Source organism: Oxyura jamaicensis (genome assembly GCF_011077185.1).
Source record: "Oxyura jamaicensis isolate SHBP4307 breed ruddy duck chromosome 1 unlocalized genomic scaffold, BPBGC_Ojam_1.0 oxy1_random_OJ69239, whole genome shotgun sequence".
Taxonomy (NCBI): Eukaryota; Metazoa; Chordata; class Aves; order Anseriformes; family Anatidae; genus Oxyura; species Oxyura jamaicensis.
In genome coordinates, this window is record NW_023302910.1 from 1,603 (window position 1) to 11,762 (window position 10,160).

Genomic DNA, 10,160 nt, shown 5'->3' on the forward strand with positions numbered 1-10,160 from the left:
GCTTTCAGCTGATGTACTTGGCTGCTTTTAGACAAGGCAGTCTGTGGAGTAGACAAGCTTTCAAAACCCTAGCTTGTGTTTTACATCTGATATTAAATATTTGTCACAGTTTGATTGGTACTTTTACCTGTCTTAGGTAGCTGAAAGTCAGCTAGGATGTGTCCTCAGCATGTGGAAAATGTCCAAAGCCCCAGGGAACAAAAAGGAATTAGAGAGCTGTAAGTGCTGCTGCTTGAAACCAGGAGCTGATCCCTGACAGCCCTCTGTATCTCCCACCTATATCCCAGAGCTGCAGGTGGTTGAGCACTGGCACAGGTTGCCCAGAGAGGTTGTGGAGTCTCTCTCCTTAGAGATCTTCAGAAGCTATGTGGACACGATCCTGAGCAACCTACTCTGGGTGGCTGTCCTTAAACACGGGGGTTGGACCAGATGACCTGCAGAGGTCCCTGCCAACCAGGAAGGGACAGGAGGCAGGAAGGGACAGTGGCTGGGAAATTATTTGCCTTGCATCTCTCCCCTTATGCAGAGGTTTGTGTATAATGCAAAGGGTTTCTGGGCTTTCCTGGGTTGCTCAAGTTTCACATATCCCAAGAGAGTCCAAGGCTCTGCTGAGTTCAGTTCTTTATTGAGAAAGGAGAAATATGAGGAGTCATGTCCTCTGCCTGTCCATATGTGGCAGTGGAGTGATGTGCTGTACATAATAAGTTCATAGATCATAGAATCATGGCAGGGGCTGGAAGGAACCTCAAAAAAATCATCTAATTCCAGTCTGCCTGCCATGGGCATGGATGCCACCCGCTAGATCAAGTTGCCCAGGGCCCCATCCAACCAAGTTACAGAAACCTGTGAGCAGGATTGAAAAGGTTAATGCTAGTGATATTTAAGCTGTTATCTACAGGCATTGGAGAGCTTATGTGCACCCAAACTGAAACTAAAATAGCGACTTGGGTTTAAACCTGAATTTACCAGTAAATCTTGGCGTGACAATGCTGTGCTTTTACCTTCAGTGGCCTTTTCCTGCTCAGCATGTGGATAGCCTCCACTAAATTTGTACTCTGGAGTTGATCCAGTGTTTTGTCTATCCTCTGCCCTGGAACTGATTTAACCAAATCAGATTAGTGTGTAGATGAGCCTCCAGAATATTCAGGTACACAACTGGCCTACAGGTATGATTAATAGGGCTAGTCTTTGTTTAGTTCCAGTCTACGTATAGATGAACACTGAATTAACACTTGCTGAGATGAGTGGTGTGGTTCATGCCTCTAAGAGATATGGTTCCAGTTAGCATGCAGATAAAGTGACATCTGTTCATGGCAGAGCCTGAAAAGCTGTAAATGAAAAGGGGGGTACCTCTGTACTAATACATGAATGCTGTGAATGTTCTCTTGTATATAAACAGACTTCATGAAAACAAACAAACAAACAAAACAAGTGGGAAGGAGAATGGCTTAATTTAAAGAACAAAAATGCCCAAGGGTTGTTAAAGGTAAATGGCAGAAACTTTGAGCAGCCTCACTTCCAGGCCACAGCCAAAACTGATATCATGCAGGAAGGCTGAAAAGATATGGGGTGGTAGTGGACAGAGAAACTCTGTTAATGAGGTGGAATCAAGTAAAAAAATGTGGAAAGATAGACTTTCTCTGCAGCATCTGCAAGACGAACAGAAGAAGGTGGTGCAACAGCAGGGGTGACACCTCTGCTTTAAAAACCTCCTCCTTTAAAAGTCTCATTTCTTAAAGTAAACTGTTTAAAGTTGGTTTTAACTTGGCTGTGGCCTCACTATGTTTGAAAAACAGTCTTCTGATGATATCTATAGTGATAGGTAGAAAAAAAGTATTTTGATGTTTCATACTTGGATGAAGGACTGAGAGGTGAAGGACCCAAAAGGAGACCAACCCTGTGAATGGGACAATTATAACTATACTGTTTTCACAAATGGATCAAGCCATAACTCTTCATTTTTTAAATGAAAGTTAAAGCTGATTCTGGCAAAAAGGCGGTACCTTTTTTCAGAGAGATATGCCGTCATACTGCTACCTACAAGTCTCATCTTGCCCCAACTTGTTTTACTTATTTATATATATATCAGGTAAAATTTGTGTGATCTACTCCTCTCCCATTTCTTCTGTCTTCTGATAGCTATGTATTTTTTCCTGTGATTTGCGTTCTAACCGTTGCAGTTCCAACCTGTAGTCTTTTACTACCGTGTTGAGGCCAAAGCACAGAAATGCAGATGATTTTGGTGTAGATTTATTGGGTGTGTGCTGGGAGATAATTTGAGTGCATGAAAACTGCTTTATGGAATGATCCTCTGGTACTCAATGAGGAGTGCTTCGAGCAAGACCAGAGACTGAAGCAATATTGTCAGAGGTGATGTATCTGGAAAAGAGCTCCTTATGAAAATACAAATTGCATTAAACCTATAGCAAGACACTTAGGATGAAGGAATAAACTATACTTTTAATGGTCATTAGCTCTCAGAGAATAATTTCTGGTGTTACTTGGACTCTGACTGGTCCTTTCAGGTACGCAGCAATGTTGTGAAAATTCATTTGCCATTCTGCTTTCTCAGCCCAGGGAGAAGGGAACTGCACTCTATTAAAGGATTTTTTTTTCTCTCTTTTACAAGGTTGTTTGTTATCTCGGAATGCAGGCCTGCACTGGAGCGTGTAATTACAACACCATGTCCTGGGTTAGAAAGAACTCAGACACTAAATTGTCCATGTCATCACCTGAATTTGACCATGAAATATGGCACAGAGGGACTGGGAAGGCAGCCTGTAAAGAGGTGAGGGCTGAATGGGCATTTTGGTGCATTGGGCAAATCCAATCTGCTCAATCCATTGCTTCAGTCCCACCGTGGCCATTTAATATTATTACCTGCTCCTTGCCCTTGAAATTGTGCTTCCACCTCTCTTTCCATGAGGTGTGTCTGAGTGGAGGAGGTCAGGGTTAGAGAAGAGTGTAATAAAACACGACTCATTTTACATGGGTGATCAGAGTCGTATTAAGTTGCAAAGGAGTTAATTTTTTCAGGAATGTCTTTTTTTTTTTTTTTTTTTTCATCATTCATTTTTTTCTGTGTGCAGACACCAGAAAATAGAGGTCAATTCTACTGATCAGGGTGTTCAGGGATACCCCCAAAGCTAGAATAAAACCACTTACACTCCTGTTTGTTGAAATTCTTCATTTTATTCACTTGAGCATCTTACTGTTATTCCAGGTTTTGAGGTTAAGGCTTTTCCTGTGCTTCCACTATGTGTTAGAGCAGAAAAATTGTCAAGTCACCTATTTCCAGGAGCAGGAATCCGTTCTTGCAGAGGCCTTCTCAGTGCTCAGGAAAGAAAGGCTTTGTGAAGCAGCTGTTTCAGTTTGGTGACTGGTTTGTGTTTGGAGAGAGAAGACTGCTGTATTTCTCTTCCCTGCTTATAGGTAGCACTTGTTAGAGTGCAAACACAAGAAAAGGTTGCAGAAAGATATGCCTGAAAGCCACAAGACATGCAGGAAAGGCTCTGTGCTTCTTTGGGCATAGGGACCAATAGAGGGGTAGAATGGCAACAATGATGGACCAAAAAGAAGAGCAGGACAGTGACAGAAAACAGTAGTGGCAGAACATAAAAGTTGCCGCTACCTCTATTACTCCCTTTGTAGTTATTTGCAAGAACTTCATAAAAGAAAGTTTTGGTATACGCAAGTGTGGTTGTGTATGTGTGAAATTAAATCCCGTAAGTTTTACCAAATCATTTTTTGTTGTTAATTCCACATTTCAACAACAGAAAAATTAACAAATTTCAGATGGCTGTATTGCTGGTGATACTCTCACACACATTGCCCAAGCATTGTGTCTCCTCTGGATTCCCCATAATATTCACGACATTCACTTTACATAAGGAACATTGGTATTAATAAGTGATTTTTTTTAACCCTTGAAAAGACTCTGGTTCACAATTATATTTATTTCCTTTCTATACTTTCATAGTTAACTGTTGGCTTTGGAATAAAAGAAAATCTCAGGATTACATGCTCAGTGGATCATTGATAACTGTGTCAATGTATTTGTACACCACAGCACTCTCTGAAGTGACAGTTTATGTTGTCTGATTAAACATTATTAATTAAGCATTAAATACCAAGTCAGAAAATGCTAGTGTGGAGGCTGCATATTTCCATATTTATTTGGCTGTTAACAAAGTATGATCATAGGATCATTTAATCACAGAACAGCTTGGGTTGGAAGGGACCTTAAAGATCACCTGGTTCCAACCTGTCTGCCGTGGACAGGGATACCACCCACTAGATCAGGTTGCCCAGGGCCTCATTCAACCTGGCCTTAAACACCTCCAGAGATGGGGCATCCACAGCTTCTCTGGGAAACCTGTTGCAGTACCTCACCACCCACTGAGTGAAGAAAATTCCTCTTTATATCATAGCTAAATCTCCCCTCTTTTAGTTTAAAACCATTGCCCCTTGTCCTGTCATTATCTACCTGAGCAAAATGTTGCTGTCCATCTTTTTCATAAACCCTCTTTAAGTATTGAAAAGCTGCAGTGATGTCTCCCTGGAGCCATCAGGAAGACAGACTTCTCTTCAGGCTGAACATCCCCAGTTCTCCCATTGAGCCTTTCTTCATAGCTTACATGACAGCCTACTCGTACACTCCATGTCTATGAAATTGAACCAGTGCCTGCAGCATCACCAAGGGAAGCATGTAGATCCTGTAGGGCCTTTATAAGTTGAAACTGTTGCCAAGGTTCAGGATTGCTTTGTGGCTGTTTAGTAATAATGGCATGTTTCACTACATGATTGTCCAAGGTGGTTCTGCATCTTCCTGAATGCATCAGCTCTGCTCCTCTCTGAGTTTCTTGTGTGCAACCAGTATGACCCTCTCAAGTTAGAAACCTATCTGGTGGACTAAGTTATCTTGCTGCAAACAGTAAGCTGTGGATAACACTGGCCAGGCTGGTAAAACACTAGCTTGGTGGTAACATTAGTATCTGTGGAACTTCTATGTGAAGAAGAAAAATAGATTAAAATGCAGCTAGGAATTGTCTTCTGCAATCTACTTTTTGAACATATACAACTTTGTAAAGATGTGTATTGTAGCAGCCAAATTTTTGCATTGACTTTTGTTGTTAAAATCCAGATTATGAGTTGTTCTTGAATGTGTGGTTTCTCCTGACATTCATAAGAGTCATTTTTGTTGAACTAATGCAGTAAAAAAACGAGTGGTGAAAAGATCATGCTGCTATGCTCTCACCTCAGAGGAATGCTACAAAAAAAAAAAAAAAAAAAAAAAAAAAAAAAGTCCTGCTTCTTGCAACACACCTTCCATAAGGTAAATAAATGAAGGAGGAGTACTCCGTATGTGTTATGGTACAGTCTAGTCTAACTGCTCTTAGGGACAAATTCTTTACTGTCTTTAGCACCAATAAAAGTAATTCTCTAATTCCCAGCTCTTTCTTGGCCTCTTTTGAAAGCTGAACAAGGTAACATGTGAGAGGTTTTCTAGTCTTCAGAAGCAGTTGCTATAACTCTGCATCAGTTCTACATCCGTACCAATGCCTGTGCAATTTTATGCTTGCAGTGATATACTGCAGTGGAGTTTCTCAGATTGCTCTGTAACCTCCCTTGCAGACCACACTTCTTATGGTTATACTCCTTTACCGTAAAGGACCCTTGCAATAAGAATTTCCCCATTGTCTTCTATGATAAGATCACGCAGAGACCTCGTTAAGGTTCTTTGCTGCTCCTCTGCTTCCTGGAAATTGCTCTAACAACATCATCTTTGCCTCACAGGAGGCAGGTATACATAGAGCCTTCTGTTTTCTAATGCATCCAGCATACTTTTAGTTTATCTTAGTATCTCCACGTATCTATTCTTCATATCAGTTTTCCCCTTTTTATTTCCAATTTCTTTCCAGCTGTATGGTGTGATTTGTTCTATGTTAAGGTAGATTTTTTTTAGTAAATTTTCAAGTCCTCACTTTAGTTCATACTTAACCCCTACTCACTCATCCTTCTCGTGGAGCTTATTCTCCCACTAGCACCCAGAGAAGTGAGCTGCAAATATTCCACAATAGATTAGGTCCCACTTACAGAAGTACATCTGCCAAAACCTACATCAGTGGGAGTTAGACATCTGACTGACTGCACGTTAGAGAGCTATGAGACCAAGTTCTGCTGACTTTTAGTGAGACTTACATGAGATTTTCAGATGCAAACAGGTATCCACTGATATTTAAAATAGTACCTCTCTTGACTTCATGGCAATTCAGTTGCTGAATGTGACAGGCTGTTATTGAAACTCTCAGGGAATGTCTTTCTTTCTGAACCTCTACACACTTCAGAGCCTCAGAAAACCAGTCTGGAGGTACTCTTGAAAATGGAAAGTAGGTTGCCAACACTGAGGCACTTTTGAAAATGTCAGTGAAAACTTGTATTTTCCCTTAGCCTGCATCAGTTCAATTTCTCGCATAATTCTAAAGACAACAATTTTAATGTTTAGTATTCTTCCTCCCTGATCCAACTAGGAAATAGCAGGATCACCCTGGGGCCTTTCCAGGACCAAGTCTCCCATTCTTCTTTCCTCTCTTTGTTGAAGATGAAGATGAGCTAATTTTGTTTGCTAAATCAGCATTTGCTGTGTATGTGACTTTTGCATGTGAGGTTCAGCTGAGTAATGTAACCAGATTATTACATCATTACAGACTTTCTTGAATAAATTTGAGAATAGCCTGCAGGCAGCTTCTGCAAAAAGAGTGGAAGAAAGATTTGAGATAATGTTCTTTGTCATGGCAGGTGTTAATGAGGATTTCACCAGGGTGCAGTTGATCTATTCCTTATTTATTATGCAGTGATAGAAGTTAAACTGTTCATGTAGAATAATCTCTCGAGAGGCATCTGTGTGGATTTGGAGATAAACATTTACAGGGCTGTTCAGTCTTTTCTAAGAAATGTAGATAGCCCTATTCTTTCAGGATGTGTTGAAAAATATCTCCTGGTCATTTTTGCAGCGTCGCAAATAACTAATGCTGATGACTGTGTTACTACTACCGCTGAATGTGTGGAGCAATGTAGACTGTGTAAAAGAGTCACTCAGACAAAGCTCTGATAGCCTCATTGGTAAAGTTTAAAGGCTTTATCAAAAGTTCTAAGTTTGCAGGTTAGTGAAATGATGATACAAAATTGCATATTTGCATATTTATACTTGCCTCTAATTTGTGTCTGTGTGAATTTTCTAACTGCAGGGAGAAAGAGCTTTCTAAGTCCTGCATGATGAAATAGAAAAAGAAGAAAAAGGGTGCCAACACACCTGCTCTGCTGGGAATCTTCTGACCCCTTCTTGGATGTTGTATGAAAGACTGAAGGTACTCTGCATCTGATGCTGAAACACAAACTCTAATTGTGGCTTTCTGGTTAACAAGGTGACAGCTATTATAAGAAAAGTACTGTATGCCTTTGTTGTGCAAAAGGTCTATCTGGAGGAGTTGTAATTCGCTAGCTGCCCCAGAAAACATCTTTCTCAATTGTTGTGGTTTAACCCGGCTGGCAGCTAAACACCACACAGCCATTCGCTCACCCTCCCCCCTCCCTCTCTGGGATGGGGGAGAGAAACGGGAAAGTGAAGCCTGTGAGTTGAGATAAAGACAGTTTATTAAGATAGGAAATAATAATAATAATAGTGTGTACAAAACAAGTGATGCACAATGCAATTGCTCACTACCTGCTGACCAATGCCCAGCCTATCTCTGAGCAGCCGCCCCCCCCAACCCCGGCCAGCCACCCCTAGATATTGTTCAGCATGCCGTCAGATGGCATGGAATACCCCTTTGGCCAGTTTGGGTCAGCTGTCCTGGGTCTGTCCCGTCCCAGCTCTTGCTGCACCCCCAGCCTGCCCGCTGGCAGGACAGAGCGAGAAGCTGAAAAGTCCTTGGCTTGGTGTAAGCACTGCTCTGCAGCAATTAAAACATCAGCATGTTATCAGCACTCTTTTCATCCTAATCCAAAACATAGCACCCTACCAGCTACTAGGAGGAAAATTAACTCTGTCCTAACTGAAACCAGGACATCAATGCAGCACTCTAACAGTGCCAGAAGCCCCAGTAACACGTGCAAAATGAAGCAGTTCAGAGTTTTGCTAATCTGCTTGCAATAGCCAAACCTGAAATGCTGCATCCCTGAAGGGAGGAGCTGGCTGGCAGAAGCTCATGCACAGACACCATGGCCAGTTTTGGATCATTGATCTTGTAGAGTACTCCAGTGACACAGTACTCTGGAGAATGGCCACCAGGTGATGAGGACTTGCCTTGCCAGGGAGCTGGCTCAGAGCAAAGCATCAGGAAAATATGCAGGTGGGAGTTAGAAGTGTAAGATCTGTCTGGTACACTTTAACCCTCACCCACATGAGAAGGCTTTGTTAAATTTCTGGGACTTTAAGGGCTACGTAAACTGAAGTGTCTTAGCAAACTGCATACTTTTTGCTAATGGTCACAATACAGAGTGTAGTTAGAGTTCTCCATGCAAAATAATTCAGATACTCTCATTTTAATTAAAAAAGTCTTAAAGTCTTTAATTAAGAAAGTCTTGCCCTTTCTGTCTAGCATTCATGGGGATGTTATGTACTGAAATAGGTTTTGCATTCTGGGATCTTTGTTGTGGTTACTTTTAATTTCCACTTTGGCTGAGTCCTGCAAACTCATTTCCAATTCCTTCTAGAGAAGGTTTCTTAAGAAATCAGGCTATGGAAATATCAGTCTCACTGTTCTCTGTTTTCACAGAGAATTACATGGTCTGTATGCATTCCTTCACTTTCCAGTCTGTATTACCAGAACTGTCTTAAAACACCCGGAACCAAAGGAGTTTTATAGGCACTGGGGAAATTTTCAAAATTATTTTAATTTCATCTGTTCTTTGCAGCAAATAATTATTTGATTTTGAGAATGGTTACCAGAGTATTAATTCTCATTGCAACATTTTCATCTGTTCACTTTTCCACAGAAAAAAAACGTTCAAAACTTTTTTTTTCCCTTCTAAAAATATCCCAACACGTGGCCCTACTGATTAATCAACACTGTCAGCACAAAACCTCTTTTCCTGCCCACACAAAAGTGAAACAGCAACTGGCCACAAAAAAAAGGAGAAAATTGCAATAATTGAGGATAAAACAAAGTAAGAGAATTCTGATAGGTGTGGAAGGGAGGTACAGCAACTGTGATTCAAAACTATTTTAAGAAAAATTAGTACAGTAATCAGAAACAAATCAAGGCTGTCCTAAGCAATCAAAAAAACCTTGGGTGCAGTACTTACTCATTACAGTACTTATGTGCAGAAAGCACCACATGTATGCCTGGCACCACATCTTCCAAGCACTTGCTGTGGCTGTGGGGTGTATTTCAAATGGAGACATTTTGTCCAGGGCCATTATAAATCATGTGACACGTACCAAAGACTTAGCAGAGAAGACTGTGATGCTGACTACAGATCAAACCAAAAATCTCTGGAGTAAGGAAAAAAATAAAAATAAAAACAAAAACCACCACCACCAACAACAAAAAAACAACTTAAGAAAATGGAAATGCAAAAACTGGTTATGTCCTTTAGTGTATCCTCAACAACAATCCCCCCGCCGCCCCCGGCGCCGGCCGGGCAAAGAGCCAGGGAAACCAGTTCATCCATTACTTTCATAAACACAGTATTGGAATGTTCAATGCCTGCCAGGTTGGCCAGTCAAGCATGCCACTATGCTCAAATGAACTGTAGAGTGAAAAGATAATTAAAGGAAAAAAAGAAAGGAAATATTGAACTTAAAAATAAATATCAAGTGGAAAAAAAAGTTTAAAGGAATAAAATGAAAAAAAAAAAAAAACACACTAAAAGTAAGGCAGTATAGCTTTCTTATATAGGGGAGCATTAACTGAATTTAAAATAAAAGGTTGCCCAGCATTTTCAGCTTGAAAATACCTAGCTTTCCATTACAACAACTTTTCTTATCTGGTGATTTCCATGCTTGCTGGTTGTTCTGTCTGTTAGCCTGATGTTTGTCCTGTTGTGCTCTCCTCACTGTATGCAGCTTTCTATGCAGTTTGATGTAACAAGCCATTGCAGTTCCAATCGTCAGGAAAGGTGAACAAAATATTCATGGGGTACAACAGTGTAGTATT

General features: G+C 40.8%; 2 long non-coding RNA genes across 2 annotated transcripts; one reads left to right on the top strand and one right to left on the bottom strand.

Annotated features, from left to right (window-relative positions):
• Window positions 1–579: 579 nt before the first annotated feature.
• Window positions 580–7,193, top strand: LOC118156816. Its single transcript, XR_004746456.1, has 2 exons — window positions 580–807; window positions 4,303–7,193. It is a non-coding gene; the product is annotated as an uncharacterized LOC118156816 (long non-coding RNA).
• A 23-nt stretch (window positions 7,194–7,216) lies between these two features.
• On the bottom strand, window positions 7,217–9,549 carry LOC118156817. The gene is made up of 2 exons (XR_004746457.1): window positions 8,068–9,549; window positions 7,217–7,521 (listed from the first exon to the last, which is right to left on the bottom strand). It is a non-coding gene; the product is annotated as an uncharacterized LOC118156817 (long non-coding RNA).
• Between the last annotated feature and the right edge of the window lie 611 nt (window positions 9,550–10,160).